This window comes from Sardina pilchardus, chromosome 24 (assembly GCF_963854185.1).
Source record: "Sardina pilchardus chromosome 24, fSarPil1.1, whole genome shotgun sequence".
NCBI lineage: Eukaryota > Metazoa > Chordata > Actinopteri > Clupeiformes > Clupeidae > Sardina > Sardina pilchardus.
In genome coordinates, this window is record NC_085017.1 from 16267507 (window position 1) to 16282573 (window position 15067).

The window sequence follows — 15067 nt, forward strand, 5'->3', positions numbered from 1 at the left end:
TCTGTGGCCAAGAGTCACTAAAGAGGAACGGAAATTAGTTTGTTAACTCTTAACTAATTTTCTGTGTGTCCCATTCATCTCGATTTTGGTGGGAGACATTCTTGATTTATGATGTAGCTAGCAAATGCATTTTCTGAAACAATTTTTTTTTTATCTGAAACACAAATGCTGGCAAACAAAAACAAAACGTCATTAACCTTTGTTATTACTGTTATTATTATTTATATATATTTATTATAAAAAAATATTATTTATGTCATGAAATCAAACTTCCACAAATTAAGGTTCAATTAAGTGATCATAATATTTTTTTGGAATGTTTAGATATATTATGTGTATGTATGTACGTGTGCGTGTGTGTGTGTGTGTGTGTGTGTGTGTGTGCCATTTTAAGACTTCCTCCCTCCCTCCCCCGGCTGTAATCTTGGCCCAGTGAAACAGTAAATTGGCTGACATATGGCCTGCCTGCTATTTTGAGAGGTGGCAGTGGGATGCAGTGAGGCAGAGTGGCGTTTGGCTGTCGCGTGTGAGGCACGCTATGAGGAGGAGGAGGGTGGATAGGGGAGGGGGGGGGGGGGGTGGAGTGGGAAGAGCTCCTGAGCTCTCTCCCTGTGCTTGGCTAATTTCTCTAATTTGCAGACAGTCTGGGCCAGGCTCAGTGTCTCGGACTACGGGGCTAATGTCAGCTAAGGGCTGGGACGCCCGTCTGACTCACTCATGCCCCCCCCCCACTCCCCCCCCCAGAGTGGAGAGTGTGTCCGTGCGCGTGGCACGCCGGTTGCACTTTTCCAGCGAGCGCTGACCTGGCCTGGGAGAGGGAGGGAGGGATTCTGTAGGGGCTTCAGACGGTAATAGATTAGCTCCTGGGTCAGTGTTATGTGCGAGGCACCTGCTTATGACTAGCGTGCCAAATTGATGGGTCATGGTGCAAACCCTGAATGCTTTATGTAATGCAACAGCAACAGTGTGAGAGAGAGAGAGACGTGAGCAAAGGCATGCAGTCATGCAGTCAACTTCATTATGTCATGCTGAAACTATACAAGATCAGAAAAGCTCATGATGTTATTGTTGAAATGAAACTGCTTTGCTATGTGGCAATATGGAAAGCACACAGCCTGACACTGATGATAAATATAGCCAGAAATAGAGCTCAACTCCGTAATTAAATGACCTTTCTCTGACACTTGAGGATGTTCTAGTAGCGTCATAGTCCTGAGAGGTGCCTTGGTGGCGTCAGGAAAAGAGAAGGAAAGGGGAACTGTCTTTTCATCCCTGCTTTGAGGCCGTTCCCTTTTTACACACTGTTTCTCCATCTGTTGCCGCAGCGACTGAACATGCCACAGTAGAGCTGCAGCTTTGGCAATTGTTGAAATGTACACAACCCTTACACAATTCTGCTCACAACCCTTAAAAAAATGCAATAGAGTATAATTATTGCAATCCACAAACTACAAGGATTATGTTAATATTGTAGTGAATTGAATTGAATTTCCCCTTTGGGATCAATAAAGTATCTATCTATCTATCTAGTGGAATAAAATACGCCAAACATCTGCCACTTTCTACCTGACTGAGCACTTTGCCTAATGTTATTATTGGGGCCAATTAAGTCTCTATTCTTGGGGAACTCCAGCACTTTTGATTGATCTTTCAATAAGTCACAGACCACTCAAAACTCTGCACCAAATTGTTAGAGGAGCATTGACAGCTGTGGAAAATTCACCTTTGATATAAGGTGATGTGGGCTGTCATTACAGTTCTTAGGATATGTCATCTCATTACATTGTGACCTACAGCCAAGCTATATAGCCGGCTAAAAATGAAAACTTTGTGGACTGAAAGATAAGTTACAACTGACTGACTGACGAGTCTTCAAAACAGGTACATTACTTTGGATAGACAATAGCGACATTTCAGATGATTGATTAACGTTAAAAAATCTAAACGGGAGTAACTCAACATTTGGCACCTCCATTATGTTTAGTATTAAGTGTCTAAGATGTCAAATAGCTTTTTACAGTTACCAAAATCATAGCCAAGATGGATAGCTATAAAAACTGCCCTCTCATTATACAAATAAACATGACGAAATACTTTCACCACCCTTGAGCCCTTTCCTATCTATGTGATTTCAGTGGTTATACTTAGCTTTTGTTTGTATGTACCTCCACCAACATGATGCACCTGCTACCGTCTTAAAGTGCTCAGGCACTGTGCCTGAATTCAGGCATGACTGGTTTGTTTTAGAATTGCAATTGAACAATTATGCCTACAGGCCTATATGACATCTTGTTGCTTTAAGCTCTGCGCATGTTTGTGTCAAAGAATACCACAATATTACCGTAACCCACAATTTGTAGCATCCTCAGTCAAACCTTGCGGTTGAACTTAATTACTCAGTCTACTGATTTTTTATTACTGGGGGTTTCCTTTCATTTTCATCAAACCAGTGTGGGTGAACTCGTTTGAGCACAATCAGGTTGATGAACAGCAGGGCTTTGTCGGTGGTCAGGCTGTGGTCGTGAGGTACAGTGCCAGAGTCCCATGACTGAAAGCCACAAATGTCAAACGGATGACACTGGGATTCCCATGAGGGACTTACAATAAGTAAAAGACATAAACAAAAATACAGAATAAACATTTCCCCTTTAAATCCGTTCTCTCCCTCTCTACAATTTCACTCTGTGGAAGTGTTTTTTTTTTTTTTGCATGCACCCCCTGCTTTCCTGTTATCTTTCCACGGTCTTAGAGGTAAACAACAAACAGTTGATGTCCCTTATGGATTCCTGGATAAAGAGGATTAATGCGTGTTCCCTCATTGTTCATCCTCGGATGCTACAGTGAGGATCTCCCAGTCAGTCAGAATTCCCTAGCAACAGTCCCACTCAAGGGTCATGGGGCTCACCGTTGAAAGGGATTGTAGGAAAACTGATAATGCGTCCGTCCAGGCAGCGCTCAGTCTGATGATTGTGTTTACCGTAACAAGGCAGGCTTATGGAGCCGGCAGATCCCTATAAACTCTGATCATCCTCTAAAGGAAACCCTTAAATATGCTGGATTGCATTATTATTCCTGCTCATTACTTAAGTGCCGTAGGAATGTTTTGTTTTGCATTTGATCTGATTGTTCTGTAAGCCCTGTTGTGTTTTTCCGCACAATTTGCCTTGTTGTCGCCCTACTACAGTAGTATGACCTCTGAATCAATTTGATTTATGTTGCAACATGAATTGTTGTTGTCATTTTACTGTTGCCAAGGCTAAAAGACGGTCCACCCTCCATTGTTTTGTACACCTTTCATCATTTTGACTGATAAAATGAACTGTACTGACACATAATTCCTAGTAAGGATGATGTAATGGACTGGAAACCACAAATTATGACAAATTATCACTTAAAATGAATGCATGGTATGGCAACAGAACAAGAAGATGTTTGAGGGCTTACTCTGGGTGTCTCTAGTTATCAGACCAGCAGAGGCTTTAAAAGAAAGTTTTTGAGAAGTGAAACTGACAAGCTACTAGCGCTATCTGTTGTGCTATCGGAAATAAATAATCTGCAAAAGCTAAGATGATCGCCATGGACAAACAAATTAACACTGTCAGTGATCCCTTGTTAGGGACCATGTCTTCCATCTGTTTGAGGATTGGCATCATGTGTTTGGTGTGGTGGGGGGCGAGAGAGATTGTTTTCTTAGCTGACTCTCTTTCTCTTAGTGGGTTTATATTTTGGACAAATTTCATTTCCTTAGTCCCGGCAACTGTTCTCAAGGATGACAAATTCCCACTGGCCAATGAACGAACCCAAACGTGATCAAAGCCTGCTATGATTGGTGGGTTCGGATGCCACAAGGATTTACAGGAAACATCTGGAAGAGGGGATTGCAAAGGATTTTGAATTGCTTTTCATCTCAATGGTCCCTTGAGAGCCAAACACACCTCGTTCATCAGTTTGGATTAAGCAACCAATTCCCACCACCAAAAATGGCCGTGGGACTCACAACAAGGCTGCATAAACGTCATAGGGTTTGATTGTTTTTTTTTTGTTTTTTTTTCCTTTCTTTCAGGCTTTCTTTTTTGCATCTGGAAGCAGAAGATCAAAGCAAAGTGGCACACTCCCCCCCCCCCCCTCGATGTATCACTCCCTAGGGATGGAAAACACAGGCCTGGCTTTATCCCTAGCTAGCATATGGCCCATGATGAAGAGTGGTTCTGAAAAATGTTCATGAGAAGAACAACAAAAACATCTCTGACTAAATCCTGAACTGCGTTTGTTCCTGGGCTTGTGGCCAAGTCATGCCTGACAAGGGAGACATGTGGTGTTGTTTGCTGCGAGAAAAAAAAGTCCCAAAAGTCCCACATCACATGAGTGCTTACTACACCGTTGTTGACTTGAGGTTTTCGGACATATTGGACCGCTGATGATGGCCATTGTGTTCAGAAATAAAGTTCACTTGATTTCAGTCCTTTGTTCATGGAAGAGCTAACAGAAAGGCACAAAAAAGTGAAATTTCTCATTGGCAAATGTTGCAACACCATGGCGATTAGGTTGGTCAACACTTGTGTACAATGCGGTTGCACATCTCCAGTGAACAAAAATAACAGCCCGAGCGCCTGTGCCTGTTAGGGGAGGGCGTGGGAGTGAGAGCTAACACTTTCCTCACAGACACTCTTGCCTTGCAGTGGCGAGTCCGTCATGTCAACGTGTGAAAAATACACAAAATTCACACCTCTGTCTATTGCGGGGACTCACAGGAAGATGCAGACAGCTCATAACTCAGGCCTTTGATACAATGCAAAGCCATGTCTGCACACTTATGGTTAGAAAGCGTCTAGAAAACAAATGTCGGAACAAATCTGTTTTTATAACAACAAAATATATCAGCAGTGGTGTGCACAGAGAGATGCAAAGAGCTCCAATTTCTCTAACCCAGAAGGGAGAATTGTGCAGACATACTTGGAATGACAAAGCACTAACTCAAAGCACTACGTTGTGATGAAAAGTCCCTTGCTCTTAACATCTGCACAAACCCACACACGTCCAATAACAGCTTTTTGAAACAACAACAAGCAGCAGTCTCTCTGCTAGTCATCAACTGGTTGAAGAGAGATGGGCATTATTCACTTCACTTCTGCCTTCCACAAGGGCAAGGCCATGTGTACACATGCAACAATAACAATCTCTTCGGTATCGAAATTGTGGTTTTCAGTCATGCATCATGTTCTTTGTCATTATCATCATCTTGTTGCTACGGCAGCAGTCTGTGAACACACAAACACACACAAGTCCCTTATCTCGCGCAATAACCAAATTAAGAGTACACCACAAGATCCAGTTACACTTTTTTTTTTCAAGAAAGAGGAACCTTACTCTTGGCCCATGCTATTTCTGAGAAATCTTTTTTTTTTCTTCTGCCCAACAAGGTGAAAGGTGAAAATGAGGTTAAGACTATGCATGGCTACTCGCATTGAGTACAGTGCATGCGTAGTATACACATAGTAGCTGACATACAGTTGCCTTCAAACACAAACATGCCCTTTTAAAAGAATCATATTACATTTAAAGTGATTATTATTGCAGTATTAGTGTCACCTATGTTTATTGAAGTTTAAGTGACTCAGTTCCACCATTGCTTCTCCTGACCCACTATTGCAAGGGTTGAAATCTACCGGTCTTGTCCATTTTGCATGAAAGTGTCTGCAAAACTATTTAATATAACTGTCACCCTGAAACTATAGTGTGTGATTGGCTCATTTCCTTTCACAGTACAGTGGCTAATGAACAGTGACTAATCTGAAGAAAAGTGATAAGTATAGCAAACGCGCTAACCATGCACTGTTCCTGTGACATGCAACAGGATGTTTCCACTAAAGATGTACAATGTAACATAATGTTGCGTCTGTAATTATCACAGGCATGTGTTGTTTGTTTTTAAAGTGTGTGTATGGGGGGGAAGAATTGTGTGTCCATTGGTTGGGTGGGTTGGTTGTGTGTGTTTGTGTGTGTGTGTGGGGCGGGGGGGTCCTCTATGGATGTGAGGGCAGGTGGGCTCAGACAGACAGTTAGCTACAAAACACCCCCCGCCCCCCCACCCCAGACCACCCGCCAAAGATTTGAGGACAGATCCGTCTGTCAGACAAGCAGGATTTCACCCCAAATCCAGCGGATCAATAAACGTGTCTGCTAATTAAGTAAGAAGACGTGGGCGGGGGGGGGGGGGGGGGGTTGTGTGTGTGTGGGGGGGGGGTGTTGCAGAAGTGAACGGGTCAGACGGTGGAGAAGAAGGTGTGTGTGTGTGTAAATAGAATCATGTCCTGTGCTGAATCAGAGATGTCTAGACAGAACAAACCCACACACAGACACGCCCAGAGTGCAAGGCAGGTGAAGTTTACCTGAAGTTTACCTGATCCCCTGCTGTGCTGTGCTGTGCTAGAAAATAATCTTGTCCTGCTCTCTCCGTTTCTGAAATAGACATCTCAGCACATTCGCTCTCTTTTTCTGCATCTGTCTCTCTCACACATGGAAATTCCTCACTAGTATTATAATGCTGGCAGAATATGTTTACAAGATTAAACATACTTACAGTAATATACAAATAAACTTAAAAAAAAAAAAAAAAAAATATATATATATATATATATATATATATACAGTATATATATATATATCGCTTTTATATATACAAGTAAGTGCGTGACATGTTACCAGCAGTATTTACATATATGGATGTATACACATATAGAGTATATATATATGTGCATAAATAAGTGTATGACATGTACCAGTATTGACATATATTTACGTAGGTTGCATGTTTTAACTTAAGCCTGTTTTCCTTGATATCTCACTGCTTCTATTTCCTCTGTACCCAGATGCCTGTCACCCTTTTCTCGAAAGCTACTCCCTCTTCCCTCTTCCCTCTTTAATTGTTCCACCACTCTCTTGACGTATGGTTGTTTCTCTGACCTCAATTCTTCTGGTCTTCTCCACTCCTCCTGACGCACTCTCCTCAACCTCTCCTCCTCCCTCTCTCCATCACTGCCCTGACCTAATTCCGCTGGGCTTAATCCGTTTCTTCACTGCTTTCGGACCATAATCAACCCCCCTAATTGACTAAATCCCCCTCTTCTTCAATGGCGTAAGACTTGTGCAGTCGATTCAAAACAACCCCCCCCCCCCCCACACACACACACACACACACACTAACCCCCCCTAAGTCTCCAATACTAAAATCAATACTTCACAATAATACAAGTCTATCCTAGATTCTCAGCACTATAGCTAGAATAAAACTTCTGTGTGTGAGAGTGTTGCATAAAACTCCATAGTGAATTAAAAAAAAAAATGAGTCATCTAAAAGGAAAGTGATGAAAGTAATTATATCATTGTGTTGTAGTACCGTAGCTGTCCTTGTCACTAGGTGAAACCATCCTTTTGTAAATATTGATGAGGCATGTAATTTTCCATTTGTGACAGGGTGTGCATAGGTAAGATGAGTAATCATTAGTAAAACTAAAGGAAAAGTACTCATAGAGAGGTGAAAAAGTGAAAAGAAGAAATGTTGCTCATGCTTATGTAACACTGGCACAATAATGTATTATTCCTAAGGACATACAATTTATTACAGAATTTGATATACTGATCAACTTTACTATACATGATGATGATAATAATAATAATAATAATAATAATAATAATAATAACAACATTTGACAATATTATAATAGCATACCCGTGCGTGACTACAAGACAAACAATCTTACAAACAGTAAAATAAAATGAAAAACAATAATAGTAGTTACCACTTGTCGCTTGTACAGTACGTGTATGTTCGCTTATGTTGGTTGTATGAGTGTTAGTGTGTTAGTGTGTCAATGTGTGTGCGTACAAATGTGCTTTGTGTGTCTGGCACAGATTGCTTGAGTGTTTGCCCTCAGACGGCGGCCTCAGTGGCGTCTCGTGCCGGTGTTTGTACACGACATGCTCTCTCTTTCTGGACCAGCCCTTACAGCGACAGTCCAGTCCCGCCACGTCTGTAAGCTCATTGGCTAATCCTGTCTCCACCTGTAGCTCCCGCCTATTGACCCATCTGCATAGCATGGCCCGAGAAGAACAATATGGGTGCGCACATACACACACACACACACACACACACACACACACACACACACACACACACACACACACACACACACACACACACACACACACACACAGACACATAGCATGGCCAGAGAAGAACAATATGAGTTGGGAGACTCATGGGTGCGCACGTACACACACACACACACACACACACACTCACACACACACACACACACACACACACACACGTACACACATACACACACACACACAGACACATACATAACACTCTTTTGTAATCAATCAGACATAGACCTACTTGAAATGTTGGCCTGCTCTGAACTGGGCTGGGCGGGGCGGGCGTAGCGGTGGTGTGCTTTAGAGCCGCTGGTGTATTTGTCTTCGTCGCTCTCATCCCTCTTTAATTAGAGAACGGCAAATTAGCCCGTCTTGCTTTCCTGCCCCCTCTGCTGTTCCAGTCGTTTTTCACAGCTTTATGTGGATTAGACAGATTAAATGTCTGAAACTTAAACCCTGTTTTTGTTCTTTTCTCTTCGCTCTCTGCCTGTCTCAATCTCGTCTGTCTCTGTCTTTCTCTTTCTGTCTGTCTGCTGCGTTCTCTTTCTCTCTCTCTCCCCATCTCTCTCTCTATTTTTTTTTTTTTTTGAGAAAGCCTCCCACAGCCATTTAGAAATCAAACAGAAGATATAGAGAAATGTGCTTTTGAGGATGTTAAATAGATAGATGTCTATATCTACTGTATCTGTCTATCTATTTGCATATATTCAAATGAGTTGCCGGTCATATTCAAACTTGCAGTGGTCTCTTAATTTTGAATGTGACAAAATCCCAATGTCAGCTCATTGGAATATCACAGAGGATGACATCAGAAAAATGTGCAGTGGTCTCTTCTCTATCAATCAGTCAATTCAGTCAATCAGTCAGTTCAGTTTTGCTGTCTTGAATAGATTTATGTTTACTTTCTTGTTTTTTTTTTTTTTTAATTATGAAGGTATACATGCTATATTATACACAGGTTAGAAGTGATGACTTGCATAAACAGCTACCTAAGTAGATGCAAGCTGTATCTCTGTTGTCTTCAAAATGATATATTTGTAATACATCAAAAGGCTGCATGGCAACACTCCAAAAGTAATGCAGAAGTAGTAGACAGCACTACAGCGCTTTACCACAATAAAAGCGATCGCTCTAAGGATTAGATAATGATTTATACATCAAACACTATTTAATATAGTGGTTTACGAGAAGGAGAGTAGAGTGATAAGGTGTCAGTGTGCAGGTGTGTGTGTGTGTGTGCGTGTGTGTGTGTATGTGTGCATAATATAATATCTGAGGGACCCATAGGAGAGCTAAATGAAATAATCAGGGAAAAATACAGGCAAAATACAGTGATAAGATAAAAACGAATAAAACAATAGACTGTGTTTAGTAAAAATATGTAAGTTATATAGTGTGTGTGTGTGTGTGTGTGTGTGAGATAGAGGGAGAGAGACAGAGAGAGGGAGAGAGAGCGAGAGAATATGATTATTTATGTGAAAGAAGTTCAAAGAGGCAAGAGAGGAAATAATATCTTCTGTCAATTATGCCTTTGAGGCTTTGAACCGAGCACACAGGCTTTCATCAGTGCCAAGGCACCTAGTGAGTGATGATATTACAGGCTGCTGGCCTTCAACAATAAACACATGCCACAGGTTCATGAAAGAACAGAAAACAAAAACAAGGACACTCCTTGCCAGGGGAAGTATACTTGACCACCAGTAATTACATACAGTATATACTTAACAATGGGACTGTGACACACATTCATGACATGAACTGTGCATTTACCTCTCTGAGTATCACATATATTATTAGAAAACAGGTGTTTATCACAATATATAATATAATATGCAGGAATACATGATTGGAACCTTATGCGATTTAGGAGACAAACAAAATGCTACTAACTGATGCTGGCATAAAAGTTGAATAGAAATGCTTTATCATATGGCACAAGGCCAAAATGAATAGGTGTGTTGGAGTTCATTTGTCTGTATCCTCACTGTTTTTCCAGTTTGGTAAAAAAAAATGCTTGACAGAACATGCCTTTCAAACAATCCAACAAACACCTACGATGTGTGTTATAAAGGTCGGGATTTAGGAAGATGACTCAGTGATTGTGTTCAAAAGAGATATTACATAACAAGGGCAGAGTGAGACACTAAATGTTGCTGGGAGATTTCAAGCTCCAGTGGCTTTTTCCGATATGGGATGAGTGTTTTGATGGGAATATGTCCCAAAATGGCGTTTTTTCTAGTTTAGGGGGGATATCCAGGGTTACTTAAAACGTGTCATGGTTGCTCATCTAAAATCGAATAGAATAGAATAGAATATATACTTTTTTGATCCCGTGAGGGAAATTCGTTTCTCTGCATTTAACCCAATTTAACCGATTTAGTGAACACACACAGTGAGGTGAATCACACACTAACCCAGAGCAGTGAGCTGCCTGCCCAACCAGCGGCGCTCGGGGAGCAGTGAGGAGTTAGGTGCCTTGCTCAAGGGCACTTCAGCCGTGGTGGACTGGTCGGGGATCGAAACGGCAACCCTCCAGTTACAAGCCCGAAGCCCTAACCAGTACACCACGGCTTTGGTCTGTATGTCAGTCATCATAGTTGTTACCACATTGGGGCTGTAAGGAGGGACCAAGGGGCTGCGATTGTACAGTCCGTTACATTAGAATATACTTTTTTTTGTCCCAATAAGTGATTTATACTGTATGTGAACTTTATTACAGGGGTTACATTTCCCCTGAAGCAACTTGGGGTTAAGTGTTAAGTGCCTTGCTCAAGCGCACAACGGTGGAAGCCGGCAATCAAACCAACAACTTTCAGGATTCGGCATGCTTGCCCAGCTCCCTTAACCACTACACTACCACCTACCCAGCTGGAGGGCGCAGCCAAAAATGTATACAATTATCGATATTATGGAACATGACCGGGAATTTTCCCAATCCTCCAGAATACTACTCCACCGAGGTAATCGCTATTCCAAGCCAATTTTTGGCTGAATCAATGTCTGCAATACAGTGAGCTGGAAGCGGTTGGTGAGGACTTGCAGTGAGTCATGGAGAATTGGAGATATGCCAGAGCCCTGTCTTGAGGGTTCTTGAGTGAGCCTGAGACTGAACTAAGACTAAACATTTCTATTCCGGCCGGGGCTCCCACATTAAAGGGCCAGGCAATGTTTACTCAGGGCAGTCTCAACTTGAAACACCTTGCTGGATCGGACAATAGATGATTGGCCATGAGTCATCATTCAGCTGGATGAAATCCCCCTCTTGTTCAGCAATCAGCAAATGATGAACAATAACTTAAGCACAGGGCAGACGTGTAGGTGTGTGTGTCTGCAAAAATCTGGATACAGGGCACATACAGTACAAGGCATGCAAATATGCACGCACACACACGCACACACATGACATACTGTACTATTGTATTTGTTTGAGGAGTTAAAAGCTGGGGAACACAGACATCCATCACACACACACACACACACACACACACACACACAGACAAAAAAAAGCCGGTCCTGCAACACCTCCAATGAGTGTACTTCTTTGAATCTGGCGACTTACCGGAAGTAAGCCCATGTACTCTTCCTTGGCCATTAGCATACAGTAGTTTAACATGTTACTAAGCTGCCCACTTCAAACGCTCTTGAGAAACCACACGTACACAACACACCCTGCGTTGTCATGTACCAGTGTCACTGATGGGTCACAATTGTATCAGTATCACTAATTTCACTATAGGCATTCTCTCGAGCACGGCACACTCTAGGAATAGACAGGTGTGTTATTATGGGCGTGTTCGGCTTAGTCACTGTGCCTGAGGGTCGGATGGGAATTGCCAAAGTGAATGAATCCAGCCCCTTCCAGCACTTTGAAAGGAAAGCCCCCATTAAAATCTTAATCAAGATGAGTGATGATGGATCAACAGTGACTGTAGGAAAGACGCACCAGGCCATTATGCATCACTGACAGTGCAAACATACTGAGATGTGATCATGCTGATATAGGTTTCATGGTTGGCGAGCATACTATATTTGAATGTGTGTGTGGATGCTACAGGCAGCCTGCTCAATACAGTCTTTAACCACCTAGAAGGGGCAAAGACATTTGCACGTCTCCTGTTTGTTGATTTTTCATCGGCTTTTAGTTGCATTCAACCACACATTTTAGCAGACAGACTTTTAAAGACACAGAACATCAACCCAGGGCTTATAGCCCTGGTTAGTTGACTTTTTAACCTCCAGATCCCAAAGGGTTAAGTGTTTTATCTGGCAATCTTTTATCCCCCCAAGGATGTGTCCTCTCCCCTCTCCTTTTTGTTTTATACACAAATGAATGCCGTTGCCAATATGAGGGAACGTCATTTTCTCTCTTCTGGGTGGAAACGTGACTGACCATGGACCAGTAGTAAAGGATTTTAATGATTGGTGCAAGTGCTCTTTTTAAAACATAAATGTCTCCAAGACCAAAGAACTTGTCATTGATTTTAGGAAGCAGTGCCCCCCTCTTCCGCCCACCACCATTGATGGCCAACTTGTTGAGACAGTACAAGAGTACAAGTACCAATTGGCACAATAATTGACAACAAGCTATGTTTTGATTCACAGACTGATGCTGTTTGTGCCAAGGCCCATCAGCGCTTGTACTTTTATCGTAAATTGAGGAATTTTAACATTGATACCACTTTTATGAGAATGTTTTATTCCTGTTTTATTGAGTCTGTTTTAACCTTCTGTTTTATCTGCTTGTGGTTCCCTATCCATAAAAAGCAAAAAACGACTACAGAGTACCGTCAAGACTTGTAGCAAGATTGCAGGCATCAACTTCCCCACTCTCTCCCAAATCTACTCAAACAGAGTGGCAAAAAAGGCCCAATCCATTGCAGCTGACCCTAGCCACCCCTTGTCTTGCCAGTTCAAGCTGCTTCCAAAATAAAATCTAACCAAGTGTAATTATCTTATAATAAGGTAAATAATCTATTTGGTATTGTTTTAAGTATGAAAATACTTACCTAGCGCTCTCTCAAAAGATAATTTCACTTAATTTAGGAAGACTTTGACTTATTTTAAGGAGTCTTATCAAGATAAATTGACCTACTGCACTGGCAGATAAATTTGCTTGTTTTAATTCACTTACTGCACTGGCAGATAATTTTGCTTTTTTTCAGGAAGAATTGACTTAAAATAAGACAAACTTTTCTTAAATTAAGTCAAATTATATCAAAAGAAAGCACTAGGTAAGTGTACTGAAAACAATACAAACTAGTTTTTTTGTCTTGATATAAGATTAAAACACTTGGTTAGATTGTATTAGACAAGCAGTTTTTTGCAGTGAAGGCCGCAGATACTCCATGCCCAGATGCAAGTCAAATAGACTCAGAAATTCTACTAGCGTAGAATGTAGACAAGATTTCATTTACAATACATCTAATTGTGTATGCAAAACATATGTGACACTCCACAAATCTGGGCCATATATGGAGTTTGACATGAAGACATGAGCAGGGAGGATAGATGAATTATATCTGCACCGATGTCTGAACCCTGATTGCATCATTTCTGAATGCTGGTAAGTTGATCACCACTTCTTCCCGTCTAGGCCCCTTTCATTTGCTGATGCTGCTTACTTTTCCTCTGTGTGGAACCTCCGTGAGTGAGAGAACAGGTCTGAACCCACTTATCACCCCACTCTTCCCACCCAAGTGATTAAGGAGCAGGGCGTAGGTGCTGTTGCCAGAAAGTTTTAGGATCAATTCCCAGATTCCACTATTGTGCCCTTGCGCAAGGCACCTACGGGGACAATGTCCCTTGTGCAGTAATATAGGTAAAAAATGGAAAAAGGTTCGCACACTTGAAATCCTTCTTTTTCGTTTTCTTTTCTTTTCTTGAGCACAGAATAAATAAAGTTTTCAGATTCACTACAGGAACATACTGATTGATTTTAAATTGTGCTCAAGAAAAGAAAATAAAATAAAATAAAAAAAAAGGATTTCAAGTGTGCGAACCTTTTTCCATTTCTTTATGATTTACCCTTGTTCTGCACCTTGACCTGGGATGTGCACAAACTTTTTTACTATTACCCCTTGTAATATAGGTGACATAGGCCTACTGTATGTAAGTCGCTTTAAATAAGTCACATCTGATAAATTAATAAATGTAATGGAAATGCACCGATGTCTGTACCCTGATTACATCATTTTCTGAACGCTGGTTAATCATCACTTATCATGTCATCCATCACATTAGCAATCGCTTCTTCCCGTTTAGGTCCCATTCAGGTCCCATTCATTTGTTTATGTTTTTTTCCCTCCGTGTGCTAATGCGAGAGAGCAGACCTGTCTCAACTCAACCATCGTCCCACTCTTCCCAGCATCTCCGAGTTACTCAACTCAAAGGACTCAAAAGAATACATGTGTTTAGGACCTATCAGTATCAGTATGCTTGGTCGCCAACATAAGGCGAAAATGTGGGTGTTAGTTTCCAGACTGCCTTAGCTGCGTGATTGAAATCACCACGCAAGGCAGGATGGGAACACCCAGGCTAGATCAGAGGCCTGAAGTACATATTTACAACTGTATATTAATTAATCAAATTTTCAGTGGATCATCGCTGTTTTGTCTGTTTTTACATATGGCTTCTATACCTAACATATGACTAAACAATTAAGATGTAAAAAAAATTCCACCCCCCCCCAAAAAAAAAAAGATTTAGGTCATCAAAACTTTCATAACATTATTAGGCCTTAATGCTAATTTAATTTTTCCTTTCTGCAGAACACAGCAAGATGAGTCTTACTGGAAGACCTACTCCCACTCAAACCCACTCCCTCTTGCACACACATTCTCCCAGCCCTAATATGATTGACACCGAACACCAGTAGGCCTACTCCAAAATTAGCCGCAGCTTGCTCAGC